The following is a 10,980-nucleotide window of genomic DNA, read 5'->3' on the forward strand; positions in this document are numbered from 1 at the left end:
TCCGCAGTACCTTCCAGTACCGGATGATATCGATTACATCGGGGTCCGATCAGATTTTCAGGATATTTTCCGGGATCGGGCACGGAGCTCCGAGCTCACGCTGCCTACCTCCTTGGCATCCAAGCCACGCCCCCCCTCTTAATAGTATTCATGAGGCTAAATCTTCGTTCACAGTCTGCACTAGATGCTTGAAATGTTACATCAACAAGCTGAGACACCACACTATACTGAGCAGCATTGCGTACAGTGAAAATCACCATTTCTTGAAAGGTGCTAAATAACCACCCTTTACATGTTCTGCCACCACATATTTATAGTCTCTGTACTGTCAAACAACATCTTCTGGTGTTTGACAATCACCCAGGGCCAAGACATTTTTATACTTTTCAACAAGTCTTTCAATATTCTCAGTCCCAAAATCAAAATGTGATTGTGTGGCTATTGACTGGATCTCAAAACTTGCCCATTCTTTTAGCTCATCTTCTGAGAACCTTTTTTGCATATGCTCAGAAAGAAGGGGAACAAAAGACAAAATAGGCTCACTGTCAAACACCTGACTTTCCTTGCACAACACCATCAGCTCTCTTACATTGCTGCTCCAAAAGACAGTGTCCCCCAAATACTGTTGCTTAATTTGGCCAATCTTTGCTCTTGCATACTGTACAGCTTCAACAGTAGTTAAAGAACTTTTTTGGAATAGTTTGCACAAAGATGCAAATTCACCCAGAATGTCATTAAGTACTGCAAGAGAAATATGTAGTTTGAGTCCAATAGCTTTTTATAACAATATTTAGCAATTGGATCATTCTCCTCAACTTTCTCATGCTCAAAGTACTTAAGAACAGTCTCGTAATTTCGAATTAGTGCACCAACAGCAAAATGCCTTGAAAGCCACCGGACTTCATTCAGTGGTCGAAAAGAGACAACTTCACATTCAGTGACCGATGCAATTTCATCCAGCTTGGACTATCTTGCAGGAGATCGGGAGAACACAGTGTAGACAGTCCTCAATAATGTGTCCATCTCTTTAATCATTGGAACCCTTTTCCAGGCATCATCAACTCCCAAATCTTCTCGATGGGTGACACAATGCTGCTCAACTAGATGAGGAATGGATTGTTTAAGGTGAGTAGCAACACCATTATTCTTCCCCAGCATCACAGACGCACCATCAGATGTGAACATGACCATTTTCATGAGGTCCAGTTCATTGGCAGTGTAGAATTCTTTCACTGCAGTAGTGATAGTCTCAGCATTACAGCTAGTCAGCTTAACTATGCCCCCAAACTGCTTTTTGTGCTCAGTTGATGTTACAGGTCGGTACTTGAAATACAGCATGAGCATTTTTGTAACAGAAATATCTGTGCTCTCATCAATTATCAAGGTGTGAACAAAGCTTGCCGAAGTTCTATCATAGCTTCACAGTGTATCACGCTATTGATGGCCTCAAGGAACTCAAAGGCATAGTTCTTGCTCCTCCAGCTGCCTGTTTAAATGTATGGGGTTCTGGCTGTGAAACCTGCAACAGAAGAAAACATGGGTAAGTATATATGGTACTACAATGTTCAAGATGCACCACGGTTTAACTCAACCCAACAATTACCTCTTCTGCTTGCACTCACCTACGCCTGTTTAAATGTATGGGGTTCTGGCTGCGAAACCTGCAACAGAAGAAAACATGGGTAAGTATATATGGTACTACAATGTTCAAGATGCACCACAGTTTAACTCAACCCAACAATTACCTCTTCTTCTTGCACTCACGTACGCCTGTTTGAATGTATGGGGTTCTGGCTGCGAAACCTGCAACAAAAGAAAACATGGGTAAGTATATATGGTACTACAATGTTCAAGATGCACCACGGTTTAACTCAACCCAACAATTACCTCTTCTGCTTGCACTCACCTACGCCTGTTTAAATGTATGGGGTTCTGGCTGCGAAACCTGCAACAGAAGAAAACATGGGTAAGTATATATGGTACTACAATGTTCAAGATGCACCACAGTTTAACTCAACCCAACAATTACCTCTTCTGCTTGCACTCACGTACGCCTGTTTGAATGTATGGGGTTCTGGCTGCGAAACCTGCAACAAAAGAAAACATGGGTAAGGATATATGGTACTACAATGTTGAAGATGCACCACGGTTTAACTCAACCCAGCAATTACCTCTTCTGCTTGCACTCACGTGCGCCTGTTCAAATGTATGGGGTTCTGGCTACGAAACCTGCAACAGAAGAAAACATGGGTCAGTATATATGGTACTACAATGTTCAAGATGCACCACAGTTTAACACAACCACACAATTACCTCTTCAGCGTGTACTCACGTACACCTGCTTAAATGTGTGCGGTACTGTCTGTAAAACCTGCAACTGAAAAAGCACTGGTTTAACTCTACCAAACAATTACCTGTTTGTTCTGCCTGTACTCACGTCTGCCTGTGCAATTGTATTTGTAGTACGGTCTCACGAACCTGCAAAAGAAAAAGGGGTGCAGATTGTGAATCTATTTACCCAGCAACCCCCAACCCAATGAGGAACGTAAACAGAATTACCTCGTCTTTGTGTAACTCGCACCTGACCACTCAAATCCAAATACCGTACAGACTGGAAACCTACAAGTAAAGACAAGGAAGTCAGCAAACGCCTGAAGAATTGCAAACTATGCATGGGACCGTTCAAGAGGCCCAAGAGGAAAAATGACCAAATAATTACCTGGGATTCCAGCCTAGGACAAACAGGGGTGTGCCCATGTGTTCCATTATTAGCATCCATTATCTTAAACTGGTCTATAAATCAGAATCCCAGGGGAAAGCGGCGTCACAGAAGGTGTAACACAAAATACAAACTGTGCAAATGGTTGAGGTGGGTGAACAAGGTAACCCACAGGTGTAATGTAGTTCCTATATCCCTTATAGGTTCTGCGCATTGGAATAATATACACGATAGGCTTGGCATAGGACTGAGGTCTGTATGCCCCTATTATGTTTATTAAACTTAATTACTGTGTACCAGCTAGCTCAGAGGCCACTAGAAACTTCTTGAAGACAAGAAGGGAATAGCTTCTGGCAACCACATAACATAAAACCCACATCCCTCAGGATCATGGAAACAATATACTACTTTTCATTCAGTCACTCATCTCAGAGAAGTACATAGAAGAAACAGTCGGTGTGTTTACAATCAAATTTATTGCACAGTTGTTATTCTAGTACTGGTTATATGTGCTGCGACAACTGTTGGACAGTAGCAGAGAATTATGGCCAGCAGTGCAGTTAAATAAAAAGGCTTTGTATAGTTATTCCATTTTGCAATAGTAATGAACAAATACATGAAATACAGAATGCATTAAGATAAAGCCTATACTCTTATGATGCCTAACTAGATGTACCTTCGTGTAGCTAGCATGTGTGTAGGTCTTTAGAGAGCCAAGAATCCCCCTAGGAGTTAGTCTAACCCCTTTACCTTAGTGGGAAGTCTCTGTCTCCTCTGGTTTGCTTGGGCAGAGGGAGGTATACTTATACTGGAAAGGTGTCTTGGATTGACGTAATGTTGGTCAGAGGAAGATGTGTTCTTGGTCTGTGTCCAAGAATTTGTTGTGACATAGGTTAGTCACTGTTGGACATGGAGATTACGTATTTAGGATGGACCGTCTTCTGTGCACAGAGCACACAGTGATCAGATAAGGGGACAGCCTCTCCGTTGCTCGTTATTGTGAAATGAGCGCTAATCTAGGTCAAAGGGCCTGCCTGTCTCTGTGAAAGTGCCTGCTTGTCTCTGTGACACAAAGGATGTGTGCCTCTGAGACAGTACCGATGTTAAGGCCTCAATTTCATTCATAACACAGGATGGCTGAGAAGCACACAATCCATCCCACCTGAAGATGCTGCAGTGGCGCGCAAAAAATATGATTAACTACGATCAAGCAATTTTCAGGTAACCATAAATATGTCAAGATAACTGAAGAATGCTGGACCTGCTGCAGAGAGATCTAAGTTTTGCCTACTGGAAGTTGACTCATTAAGTAACCGAGGAGGTTAAAATGCCTGATGAAAAGCTGGTGAATCATGCAGATCAAAAATCACATGCAATGTAACTAGGTCAGTGCATTACTGCTTCTGTCAGAAATCTCAATTTGTTACTTGCAGTTTATAACTTTAAATCCTAATATAGAACAGTAACCTATTAACTAACAAACAGCTGCATTTCCATTCATTGCAATGGCAGAAAACCTGCGACATACCACCCGAGCGGAAGAGTAACAGCTTTTGATTGTTATAACTTAAGGGTGTTTTTGAACAGTAAATAAAACATTTGTAAAAACGCAGCCTTAAATTTAAAAACCTGCATCAAGAGGAATAACCCTCAATCGTGTTTTACTTGCAGAGATTTGTACACATTCCCCATATCTTCATTGCTTTGAATTTGTTCACAAGAAAATGTCACCCTTAGCCATCGAATGCTAATCATAAGTACATTGACATTATGAAAATGTCTCATAAGCAACCTGAAACCTTGGTCCAGCCTGAGGCGCATGATATTGGCATGTAATTGATGCATCAAACATCATGTAAAAAAATGGCAGACTCACAGTTCCAAAAATTGATACCCTAAGGAGTGAAATGCTTTTGTTCTGTACACATAATGAAATTGTGGATTTAAAGCTGCTGTCAAATGAAGGAAAAGGGAAGCACTGTGAAATAAAATAACTGCCTAAGATCACACAGTTTGGTCAAGTGGGGAAGCCGGCAGTCTGTATTACATCAAAGAGTATACTTTATATTTAACTATTTGATGGGCTACATCAGTACTGCACATTAAATAAATACACTTATCATGTGTCAAATCAAGTTGTGCAGGAAGCCATTCCAGAAAAAAGTACAAAGTTAAAGCGAAGTAGATTGCTTTATTTTAATGATAACATCACGGACTTCCCCAACGTATCATAGCGCCAGATTTTAGGAGAGGCTGACCAGCGCAGTGTGTGTTTACTGAAATGCTATGCATGCATTAAAAAATCCGGAAATGCCTCATCCATTAATGTTTGGAAGCCAGGGACCCCCCAAGCAATTTGTACAACTTAAATTTCTTTTTAAAAACGCCTTTTGAAGCAGAGGCAATTTCAAGAGGGAGACAGCCTGAATTGGGTCTATTGGCATGGACATGTATGCATACAGCAGTGTATTATTTATTGGTACGCAAGGGCTTGTGGAAAGTGAGCAATCCAACAGCACGAAAATCTGTGCCCTTTTTCTTCCCTCGCTGTCCCCATGCTCTCTCTGCCAGGTCTTTACTTCTGTTCCCCTCGCTGCCCGTGTCTCTACCCAGTTTTCCCTTCTGTTCCCCTCGCTGCCACCATGCCTCTCTGCCGGTTCTGCCTTCTGTTCTTAGCTGCCTGTATATTTCTGTATTCTGCCTCCTTGCCATTAGTTTTTTGTGCCCGTCTGCCCTCTGTTCCACTCTTTTTTTGTGCCTTTATGCCCTCTGTTCCACTCGTTTTGGCCCTCTGTTCCACTCGTTTTTAGTGCATTTATGCCCTCTGTCCCACTCGTTTTGTGTGCCTTTATGCCCTCTGTCCCACTCTTTCTGCCCCATCCGTTTTTTGTGCCTTTATGCCCTCTGTCCCACTCGTTTTGTGTGATTTTCTGCCCTCTGTCCCACTCATTTTGTGTGACTTTCTACCCTCTGTCCCACTCGTTTTTTGTGCCTTTATGCCCTCTGTCCCACTCGTTTTGTGTGCCCTCTGTCACAATCGTTTTTTGTGCCTTTAAACCCTCTCTCCCACTCGTTTTTTGTGCCTTTCTGTCCTGTGTTCCACTCGTTTTTGTGCCTTTATGCCCTCTGTCCCACTCATTTTGAGTGCCCTTATGCCCTCTGCCCCACTCTTTCTGCCCTCTGTCCCACTCATTTTTTGTGCCTTTAAGCCCTCTGTCCCACTTGTTTTGTGTGACTTTCTGCCCTCTGTACCACTCGTTTTATGTGCCTATGCCCTCTGTCCTACTCTTTCTGCCCTCTGTCCCACTCATTTTGTGTGACTTTCTGCCTTCCGTCCCACTCGTTTGGTGTGTCTTTATGCCCTCTGTCCCACTCTTTCTGCCCTCTGTCCCACTCGTTTTTTGTGCCTTTATGCCCTCTCTCCCACTCGTTTCTTGTGCCTTTCTATCCTGTGTTCCACTCGTTTTTGTGCCTTTATGCCCTCTGTCCCACTCTTTCTGCCCTCTGTCCCACTCATTTTTTTTGCCTTTATGCCCTCTCTCCCACTCGTTTTTTGTGCCTTTCTGTCCTGTGTTCCACTCGTTTTTGTGCCTTTATGCCCTCTGTCCCACTCGGTTTGTGTGCCTTTATGCCCTCTGTCCCACTCTTTATGCCCTCTGTCCCACTCGTTTTTAGTGCCTTCATGCCCTCTCTCCCACTCATTTTTTGTGCCTTTCTGTCCTGTGTTCCACTCGTTTTTGTGCCTTTATGCCCTCTGTCCCACTCGATTTGTGTGCCTTCCCTCTCGCCTTCAGTTCCGCTCGTTCCCCACCCGCGCTGGCCTCTCGTATAGGTATTTCTGATAATCAGAGCCCCTTCACGGGCTCTGATTAACAGCAATACTTAAACAAAATGCCACAGTCTGCCTCGCGCTTTACTAACAAAAGCGTCAACACTTTCCAAATACAGCGTGTGGTAAAGTACACGCTGTGTTTAGAAAGTGTCTACATTTTTGTTAGTAAAGCACGGGGCAGACTGTGGCATTTTGTTTAAGTATTGCTGTTAATTGGAGCCCGTGAAGGGCCTCTGATTATCAGCAATATTTAAACAAAAGGCCACGGTCTGCCACACAGTCGCAAGCGCCACAATTGCCACAATCCCCACCAGCCCCCCCGCCTCTTGATTGCGCCGCTCGCTTTTTAAAAGCGGCAGGCAGCGCGACTCTCTAGCGACGCCTTGTGTGCTCGCTCCACACTAGGTGGTGCGCGCTGACGTCAGGGGAGGTGCGCGAGCACCGTCTAGAGGGAACGGTGGTGCCCACCTATGTAAGTCAACCAGAGATGCAAAATTTGCTTCATTACAATTGGAGTTGTCAATGGACATTCACCTTTACCATATGACATTTGTGAACAGCGAAAGACAATCTATAAAATGTCTTGGCTTATCGTACCATTGTAATTGTGGTACACAACATGTATTTCACCAACAGTCCCAGACCGGGGAAACCAATCCTGTAATCAAGTGCCACAACTAGTCAAAAGGGTGTGCCCACTATATTGTAATAGTGTCTGTAGACCTAATCAAGAAATCATATTTGCACAGATATGAAAATGATGAACAAGCAGTGAGATACCAGTCTCAGTAGTATTGACAATGCATACATTGTCCAACTTCAAATCTTCCCAATAAACATTAAATTGCACATTCCACACAGATGGTCATGTACTGCGTACATTGGATGGATTATTTTCTGGGCATCAACAAAACACGATAGTGGACCTTACCTCTTGAATCGTAGGCATGTAATTGTGATATAGGTAGCATCAAGGTAGTGGGCCCATTCTAGGTTAAATGTGGGATCACTCATTACATTATGTATGACACACTTCTGCAACGGTGGTGCCCACAACTGCTTGTGCTCGTCTTATGTGCCAGAAATTGAGTGTATCTCATGTGGCAGCACAAATGTAAAGTTGCAAAACACACTTATCATTGTAGGTACAATGCGGTCCTCCCCGAATAAAAGACGCACACTGACTTCTGCTACAAGGTTGTACGTGACATCTGTTCAGGGACCACACACTGCTTCGGTGCTAGGCCAAGGTAAGTCAACCCGGCTGAATGTTCATTAATTGTGCCTTTCACCGCCACCGTATGTGTTGTACAACACTGTTGTCCTGCATCACAATATGCTCACATATGGCATTTGAACACATGGCAGATCAGACCCTGGTGGCAAATGAGAGACTGACAGCAGTTTTAGAGAGCAAAGAAAAATCATGTGGGGTTGCTGTGTGCCTGTGAGTGGTACTGTGACCTGAGAGGAACTTGGCAGCATTTCAGTCGACCCCAGATGATTTTTCTTTGTTCTCTAAAACTGCTGATCTCTACTGATGAAGGGCTCAACCCAGAAACACGTGTCTAGAGAAATACAGCAATGTCTGCACCAACTTTGGTGAAAAACGTCAGCTAATTTTGAAGTAAGTTTGAACTGTGTACTGTATTTACCAGGATGCAAAGGGGCAACTGTGCTGGGACTGTGAGGCAGTGTGCTCCCAACCCCCATTCTGTTTATGAACTTACATTACATGTATGTTCACTGTCATATACTGAATTGAGTTTGACATGGCCATTTCATGTGTATTATTGTGGCTTACGCAACTGTATTGGCCAAACCTCAACTTTGGCATTCTTGTGATCTGTGTGTCCTGTCACTGCTACATGTGCCAGTTAAAAAAACAGTAAACCAAAGGAGAACATGAAGAGTCCAGATTTAATAGAATTTGGCCATTGATATGGAGTTGCAGCTATTTAACGTCTGGACAAGTGTCATCTGCTTTGTAGCATTGTATGGGACAAGCCAAATGAAGAATGTGGGTCACACATCCACATAGGGTCTGGGCTACTTCTCTAGCTACATTGTGAGTCTAGCCTTTTGCCGTCCCCACACATCATCGGACAGTCCAGTGCCACATATTGGCTTTGTTGACTTAAAAGGTAGGTCAGTACACCGGTGAACAGTGGTAGGTGGTTGTGACAGCTACCTGTAAATGTAAAATGTCATACAGGTCACTGAGGGTGAGACGTCTGTCACTATACACACCTTGCAAATTTAGGAACACTTAAGAGTGATGCAAGGATCTCAAAGTCTGTCTTGAATCCATAGCACATGATGATCTGTCTCAATTGGAACCCAAACTCTACAAGTGCAATGAAAATCACAGCATCCAATACCCTATGGCCTGCCATGCGCACACTGGGCAATCTCTGTACCATTGCTCATCCAATGCAAACATCATTTATGATTTCCTTGGTTCAATGGTAAAGGTGCTGGCAGAGCAGAATTCAATATGAATGCACAAGTGTGGCTCATTTACCCATTTGTCATGAAGAAACTAAAACTCCCAAAATGCACTCTGCCCTGTACAGTTTATATGCCACAGTGTGCCTTTTGAATCTTGGTGACTGCTGCGTGGACACAGAATTGGTGAATGGAGGCATGGGACACACAATGGTACAGCACTGTTTCACTCACAACATACTCCCAGACACATATTGCATATGATGTACTTACTAGGTCCCTGCTGCTCATGCTCCTCCAGCTGAGCATGGAGGGTCAGCCAAGCTGCTCGCAGGACCCTCCTGTACAGTGGGGAGACGCAAGGACGATGTACATGGTGCTAGAAAGACAGGCCCACCAGCTCTGTAGCCTTTTGATGGGCCCCGCGCTTTAGGTCCTCCCAGCGCTTTCGACACGCCCTAGCACTCCTGGTGTACACCCCCACTGTACTGCAGCGCTCGCCGATGTTGGCCCATAGACTGGCCCGGGCTGCAGAGCTCAGCTGGTGCTTAGGGTCCCCATATAGCTGAGGAAATTTCTCCAGCACCCCCTCCACCAAGATGTCCAATTCCCTTTCTGAGAAATGGAGTGCTTTCTTCTCGTACTCCTCAGCCATTTTGGGGAAATAAGTTTGATGAGAGCAGCAGCATGCCTGAGAATTTGATCAAGGATATAGGATGACTCAGAATGAACACAAAATAGCTGCCAACTACTTCCTGTGATGTATTTCCTGTCTCCCACTTCCTGTATAACATTGAATGTATGAAATGATGTGTTCCAGTTTATTTTCGGATATAGCAGCCCAAAAACATAGTTTCCGGATCCGGAGCGTCGTTTACGCGCACTCAAATTACGCCGCGAAACCGGAACTAACGTTTTTGGGCCGTAACCTCCGAAAATGACCCGGAACACATTGTATCATACAGGAGATGTTATACAGGAAGTGGGAGGCATCACAGGAAGTAGTTGGCAGCAATTTTGTATTCATCCTGATCCACCCACAATAAGTAATCAAATCCACTGCCATCCTGCTGTTCTGTGGTAGAAAAAACTGAAATGACAGTGCAGGTGAGAATCCTGACTATGTAACAAAAGGGGGAACAGACAATTTCATGCCATTTCTGCACAGACAGGTGAGGGCTAACACACCATCAAACCCCAGTTTCATTTTCTCCTACTTTGCATTATGGGACATGTAGTCCATTTTGGTTGCTCATTATCAGAGTTGTGTGATGTGTTACATAACATTGGTGAGGAGCAGTGCGGATATATCACAGACACAGACACATGGGGGCAGATTTACAAGCCCCGTATGCCACATTTGCCTGAGAGTTGTGTCACTTTTGAGACGTAACGGCAGCGCAAAGCCACCGCCATGCTGTGGGGTATTTTCAATGTGACACATCTGGGAAATGTGTCACGTTGTAAATCCCTGCGCCACAGTTGGGCGTTCCTGCGCAGGGGGGGTGCGTTCCAGCACAGGAACACCTCCTAAAAGTGGCTGAGTGAAATCTGCAAGATTTCACTCAGGCCCTTTAATGGCAATGCGGCGTCAAAACCCTGCTTGTAGCAGGCGTAAGGATTGCAGTAGATGTTAGGCATAGGGTCACCGCTAGCCTTGCTGGAGCTGCGTTGCACTTGCGACACAAATCCAGCAGTGCTTCACCTTAATGGCAGCAGATGCATCACGCTTCTGTCTATACTTGCCCCATGGCGAGCCTCATTGTAAATCCGATTCAGAAAAGGGGGTGGTGATGAACAGAGTGTCTGAATTAAGCAGACCACTCTTACCCAGTCCAAATATCAGGGCTTGATCCATCACCGTTATTTATCTCACTGCACCATCCCAGCTCAGAACCTGGCTATATGCAAATCAGTCTGTCCCTGGCCCAGTGCATCATGGAAACAGGGCAGACTAAACTACCAAGCCAATTCTTCACCA

General features: G+C 44.4%; 1 pseudogene; it reads right to left on the reverse strand.

The window, feature by feature from the left end:
- Positions 1-253: 253 nt before the first annotated feature.
- LOC147664070 (E3 SUMO-protein ligase KIAA1586-like) lies at positions 254-1,344 on the reverse strand (annotated as a pseudogene).
- Between the last annotated feature and the right edge of the window lie 9,636 nt (positions 1,345-10,980).

The sequence above is a fragment of the Lissotriton vulgaris genome, unplaced genomic scaffold (assembly GCF_964263255.1).
Source record: "Lissotriton vulgaris unplaced genomic scaffold, aLisVul1.2 SCAFFOLD_424, whole genome shotgun sequence".
Classification (NCBI taxonomy): domain Eukaryota; kingdom Metazoa; phylum Chordata; class Amphibia; order Caudata; family Salamandridae; genus Lissotriton; species Lissotriton vulgaris.